Source organism: Octodon degus, unplaced genomic scaffold (assembly GCF_000260255.1).
Source record: "Octodon degus isolate 3935 unplaced genomic scaffold, OctDeg1.0 scaffold00347, whole genome shotgun sequence".
NCBI lineage: Eukaryota > Metazoa > Chordata > Mammalia > Rodentia > Octodontidae > Octodon > Octodon degus.
Window position 1 is genome coordinate 724,121 of NW_004524923.1, and position 7,224 is coordinate 731,344.

The following is a 7,224-nucleotide window of genomic DNA, read 5'->3' on the forward strand; positions in this document are numbered from 1 at the left end:
TCCTTTTTAATTTTCAATTTGCAGTTTAGAAGTAACAATGATTAGAAAGAAAAGAAGGAAAGGAAGGAAGAAGGGAAATATCCACAAAATAAATTGGAATAAAAGCAGTGGATTGTATCACAAGTGCATACTTGTGATCCCAGCCCTTGGGAACCCCAGGCAGGAAGATTAACACAAGTTCAAGCCCAGCCTAGGATATAGAGCAAGGTCAAATCCATCCTGAACTACATAGTGAGACCCTGTCTCAAAAAAATCAGAAACCAAACTAAACCAAAACCAGAACTAAAGTCACATTTGAGATGAATGGTAGTGATGCCAAACTCTGCTTGTGAATAAAGAAACCAAATCAGACTCCTGTGGTAAATGTTAATAAGGAGCATGAAGCTTTACTCAAATGCAAGGTTAGAGTCAGTGCACTCAATGTACCTGGAGAACTAAACAGAGTAAAGGGGCAAAATTAAGGACCAAAAATAACCAATGAGGCATTTCCTGTATTCAACCATGTCAAAAGCTGATCCCTTTTTTTCTTTCTAAAAAAAAAAGAAGGAAGTGTTCAACTATTGCAAACTTTTACTATAGAGATGAGCTACAAAGACATTATTTGTGCCTGGAAAATGGGCTAGAAAATGGTAATGTGTGCAGTTTGATGTTCAAGATTCCTATCTATTATTTCAACATTCTTTCCCCTGCTAAAAGATACAGTTACTCATCCACATGCCCTAATTTTCTTCTCTCTTCTACTTTTACACTTATTTTCCTCAATGGATTCAAATGACTGATAACATTTTATATTATAAATATTACAGGGCCATAAAACTTGGGAGCAGTAATAACCACTGTAATTTATAAGTTTTGTGTTTTTAAAGAGGGGTTATTAGAACACTTGCTTTAAATAAAACTGTATAAAAGTATAACACATAAGAAAAGACAGGACTAGGGCCAATCAGATAGCTCAGTGGATTAAAGCACCTGCTAGGCAGATGCAGGGACCAGGGTTTTATCCCCAGCGTGTTGTGCAGGCCCTGCCCCTGGGGCAGGCTGAGATGGCAAATGAGACTGGGCATGGTGGTGCGTGCCTATAATCCCAGTGCTTGAGAAGCTGAAAACAGGAGGATCACTACGAGTCCGATCTATGTAGTGAGACCCTGTAGAAACTGCACTAAATACTTTTTTAAAAAAGAGAAAGAAAAGACAGGGCCGAGGTAGTAGCTCAGTGGTACAGTGCTTGCCTAGCATGCTGAAGGCCCAGAACTGGAAAAATAAAAGTGAAAGTAGAGAGCACTAGTTGAACAAGAGGTGGACAAAGGCCTGAAGTGGACAGTGCCACAAAATCTCCAGAATTCTAAGGAATGTCATTTAAAGAAAAACTTATTTCATACAAAACCCTCATTTTACAGATAGAGGTTATAGGCCTGGTGATGAGGGGTATTTTGTTCCAGGTGATGGAGTTAGTGAAAAAGTCAGCTGCATATCCAGCTGCTCCTGGTGAACTTCTTTACGGGTATTTGAGTTTTCAAAGGGAACTCTGTGTTTCCAGCTCTGGTTGTAGGGAAATGAAAGCTGTCACTCTGCCCTAACACTGAAAATCTTACTAGACAGAAAAGTCAACAACTCTTGCATTCATAGAAGTAGCGATGAAAGGGCAAATAACTGCTACAAAGATCGGAGAGACAGACAGGGGAATACAGGGAGTCACAGCTCAATAGACTAAACCACCATGGAACCCATGCTGTCGTAAGAAAGTCTGAACTGTACTTGACAAATCACTGAAGGCTTAGTTGGGTGATGTCTAAGTTAGAAACTCAAAGGGGACCCAGTCAGAAGGGAGCTTTTATAGTTTTGTGATTTTTTTTTACTTAAAATAATTAATTTTTTCAACTTTTCTTTTCTTACTGGTATGTGTTTACACTACATAATAATTACATTCTGCATGAGGATATGATACATGTACACAACACATCTTGATTAACCTTCCCCTTCCTCCACACTTCTTCCATCTCTTGGTCCTCCTCACTTAGCAAAAGTTCTATTTCCCTATTGTCTATTATCTATCTTTTATTTTGCTGTTTATTTATATTCAGGGTTTCTCATATAAGAGCAAGCAAGTGATATTTAAACTTGTGAGGCTGATTATTTACTTAATATTATGATATCAAGTGTGTTCACTTTTCAACAAATGACTCAACTTTATCCTTATTTATGGAACAGTAGCACTTTAGTGTGTATAAATTCCCCATTTTATTTATTTACCTGTTGGTGAATGGATGTATAGGCAGCTTTCAAGCTTCAGCTACTATGAATTGTGCAGCTATAAATATGGGTATGTATGTACCACTGTGATATGATACTTTTAACTCTTTCAAAATTAATTTATATTTTCTAATTGCATTGATTTCAGTCCTTTCTTTCCTTTTCTGGTAAGATTAGCTAAGGGTTTGTCTATTTTGTTTATTCTTTCAAAGAACCACCTCTTTTACTCATTGGTTCTTTATATTGCTGTTTTAGTTTGAATTCATTAGTTTCCACTCTAATCTTACAATTTTCATTTATCACACAAATGTGATTACTTCTTTTCCTTTATTATAATTAAGTTTATTCATTACTTTTTATTCTCTTCAAAAAAAAGAAATCAAGAAAGGTAACAAAAAGAATAAACAAGAAAAAGATGAAGAAGCAGAGAGGAAAACAAAGGGGGGCATTAAAATAAGGAAAAAAATAAAAGGAAAGAGAAATTCTAATTCTCCCATTACCAATAAAGAAAATAGGAGAGAAAAATTGGTTCAAAAAATTTCTCTGTGCATAGTGTGCCTTAGGAGAGTCACCTAGAGAGGAAACATTTTCTCAGGCTTTCACAGACAGCAAATTGGTTAAGCAATGGCCATGACTCATCCGTATGGCTGACACTGACAAAAGATCCACAAGTTGCTGTACATGGTTCCAGGCTAAATGCTGAGGAGATCTGACTGATCTTGTCAGATACAAAAGTTACATTTCTTGTTATATAGGTCTTGCTTTAACTTGGTCTTAACCATCCAGCAGAAATGTGTAACCACGAGGTACAAAAAGTAAAGCTATATTAATATACTGAGCTGTAAAAGGCTCAAGTCAACAATCTCAGTCAATTGCCAGATGTGCTGATAACTCACTGCTATTATGGACTATTGGACTATATTGAGTTATTTTGCTGAATTCAGGTATCTACAATCTTTGGCCTGGTATCAACTATGAAAAGGTCCTTCAAAGACTTCTCCAAATACAGCTTCTCTATCTGCAATGGAACACCCATCTCTGACAAAATAAAACAAAACGAAAAAGGGGGATATAAATAAAGGAACAGCCATGTTCGCCGAACACCCAGACCCAGTCCTAGCCCAGACCTGGTGAGTGTGTGGAGAGCTTCCGGCTACACTGTGCCAGCAGGACCTACTGGTTCCAGCCCAGGCACAGCATGGGTAAGACCTTCTTCCACCCCCTTGGGACACCTCCAATCACTCCGCAGCATCTCCTCCACCCCGCCTGTCAAGTAGGAATTTCTGCCACGTTCCAAGAACCCCCAGAACCAGTCCTAGCCCAGGCCCGGTGAGTGTGTGGGACAGCTTCCAGCTACCCTGGGCCAGCAGGACCTACTGGTCTCAGCCCAGGCACAGCGTGGGTGACACCCTCTTTCACCCTCTTGGGACGCCCTCCATCACTCCGTAGCACCACCCTACACCCTGAACACAGAGTACGAAATTCTGTCGCATTCTGGGAACCCCCAGATCCAGTCCTAGTCCAGGACCGGTGAGTGTGTGGGAGAGCTGCCTCTCCCCCCTACTCCACCTGGTCCCCACCAAGTTCAGCTCAGGCCTGGCATACAGGCCTTCGGATATAACCTTTCAGCTGCAATCCCTGCAGAGAGTGTAGGGGACAGAACCATCCAGCTAGTCCAGGAGCAGAATATCTTGACAGAGGGGCACAACAGGTTCACCCCCAAGGACAGCAACAGGAAGAAACTGAGCACAGCAGCCAGACCCAAGGGAGGCACAGCTGGATAAATCCAAACTTTGTAGATCTACACCTGAACTTCAGTAGGTGCTAAGGCTATAACTGCAGCAATGATCTACAACAAAGGTCAGAAGACAGTGCTACACAAAATGACAACGAGAAGGAGCAAAATGCAACCTCAGACCCCAAGCCCACCCATAACAAGTGTAGAGGACACTAACACAGAACAAATTGGGAATCACACAGTTGAAAGCAATGAGTCAACGGCTTCTGAAATAAAGGAACAGCTGTAGAAAGGTATAGAGGAACTCAGATTGGAAATGAAAAAAGAAATCCCTGAATTAATAACATCTGCAGTGAAGAATCAAATGCAGAAACATATGGAGGATACCCAAGGCCTACCCATAACAAGGGCAGAGGACACTAGCCCTCAGCTCAAATGTATGAATTAATAGCATTGATAGTAAATAAGCAACAGCAGAAAGTCATAGAGGAACTCAGAGCAGAATTCTTTTGTACTAACTCAGCTCAAATGTACGGATTAATAGTGTCGATAATAAATAAACAACAGCAGAAAGTTATAGAGGAAATCAGAGTGGAATTATTTGCTGAAATAAAAAAAAGAATTCTCAGAAGTCCTGGCATCTGAAGTAAAGAATTCACTACAGAAACATAGGGAGGAAGCCCAAACTGAAAAAAACACTTCAGTAAAGGAATTTCTAACTGCTTCTAAAGAAGACATTGATAAAAAACAAAATAGAGATTAGAAAAATAATGGATTCCTTGAATGAGCAATACAGGAAAGAAATAGATCACATGAAGTGGAGTCAAAGAGATATAGAGGAAAATAAATCTCAATCACAAGCTTGCAAAACTGTTTAAGTGAAAGTGAAGACAGTTTCAGATCTTGAAGACACTGGTGCAACTAGTGAAAAGGTAAGAACGGATCTCTTAAAAACAATTGGATGGAGGAAAAAATAATCCATCACCTGCAAGATGATGCAAAGATGAACAATGTGAGACTAATAGGCATCAATGAGAAAGAAGGAGTCAAAGAAATGACATTAAAAATATATGGGCACAAGTAATAGCAGAAAACTTCACAAACATGAGGAAACAATCTGATATTCAGGTAGCCGAAGCATACAGAATGCCAAGTAACCTCAGCCCAATTAAAAACACACCTAGACATATAATAGTTAAGATCCCAGAAATTCAGCACAAGAATAATAGACTGAGAGGCACCTGCTGGCGGCGGGGTGGAGCCGGGCGCCCGCACCCCGGCACCCCTGCACCCCGGCACCCCTGCACCCCGGCACCCCAGCACCCCGAGGAGGCCGGTGCCGGGAGCACCGCTGCCTGGAGACTGCCCGGTGGCAGAGACGAGGGTTAAATCCTCCACACAGAGTGAAGTCTATCTCCATGACAACATTCACACAATAAGAAATTGAATTCCTGCAAAAACAGATCAGCCACTTTTAAGGTGCTGTCATATATCTTGGAATGAATGAACTAAAATCATTTTAACTATTACTACTGGAAAGTTACAAAGGCAAAATTGGAAGGCTTTATTTGTTCTTGAATTTTTCCTTTCTAAAGAGCTCTTCTATTTATACATGCCTAAATTCTTTTAAAATGTAGAGGGATACCTGTCTGCATAATAAAGCTGATCATGTTTTGCTACAGTTTGCAGGTGGAAAAAAATAAATATTAGAAAATATGCTATTGTTTTGCATTCTTGCTGTAATGCCTTTACCAAAGTGGCCTTAAATATGAGTAGTGAATTGAGAACATCTTGAATTCTTAAAGACTTCTACTGACTAACTTTTTATAAAAAGGCCATGTAGAAAATTTATTAAAACTACTAGGACTGCTATATTCAGGAATATGTCCGTGGTAAAAGCATTTAAATGTAGCTTGTCACATTCACCGTAATACTTCTAATTTCTTTGCAACTTGTTAATTTTGTGAAATTTGTATATATGAAAAATTTGCATGTATGTGAATTTACAAATTTTTTAAAAGATCTTGAACTGTCAGACTGCAAAAGGCCTATTTTAAAATTTTGTCATTGAATGTATTGGAAGAAGACATGTATTAACTGTGACATGATTGCACCTGTTTTTGTGTTTTCCCCCTCCCCCCTTTTCTGGACAAACTGATATTATCCATAGAACATTTGTTCATGTTTGTCTTTTGGAGAAAAAACTGGAAGCCAGTGTTACCTTAAGTTTATGGAATATTTTGTTTAAAAAAGGCAGTGATCCTAAGTATAGTAGCATCTTTTAGTTAATATTCCACTGAACTTGTTTATTTATATATAGTAAAGCCTCATTCATCCAGAGATAATCTGGCAGTCTCATCGGTACAGAAACAGCTAAGAAACGTGGATTTTTTTTAAAGATGCCTTCTAGCAACCCATACGTCGTGAAGTCTGTGTTGGAACACACACGTTTGTTTTTATGTAAAATTTAAATAATTTTGATTATTGAGTTCCTTAGCCCCATAGCATATTTGTAGCCGAGAACTGATGACTTGGAAAGTAGACTGAAAAGACCATGGAGAACATACACCATCCACATTCACTCTCAGTATAGGGACAGCCAACTCAGCTGAAAGGACATCATAGTGTTACATCATCTTCTCACACTGGTCCGTTATTATACCTCTGTGCCACCAAGAAAGGGTGAAATTGAATATAAAAATATGTAATACCTATATGAAAAGATTTATTTTAAAATGCTTCAAAATCTTGAAAAGCATTGGCATTAAAAGAGATGAATATCGGTTTCCTCCACTAAAAAAAAAAAAAAAAAAAAAAAAAAACAATAATAGACTGAAAGCCACTAGAGAAAAGAAGAAGATCACATTCAAAGGAAAACCCATCAGAATTATGGCCAATGTCTCTTCACAAATCATGAAGGCAAGAAGAGCATGGAGCAGAGAACTAAAAGGCCTCTATGAAAACAAATTCCAGCCCAGATTACTATACCCTGCGAAACTCTCTTTCAAGTTTCATGGAGAAGTGAAATGCTTTCATGAAAAAGAGGAGCTAAAAATTTTCATGATGACAAAGCCGAAACTACACAGGCTACTGAAAGATGTTCTGGACAGGGACCAAAATGATCAGAACTCCATGAAGGAGATCAGAAGTAATCAACTAAATAGGGCAAGCAATTAAATACTGGAGAAAAAGGAGTAAACAACAACAGGTAAATAACATGTCAATCATAAGTCAAT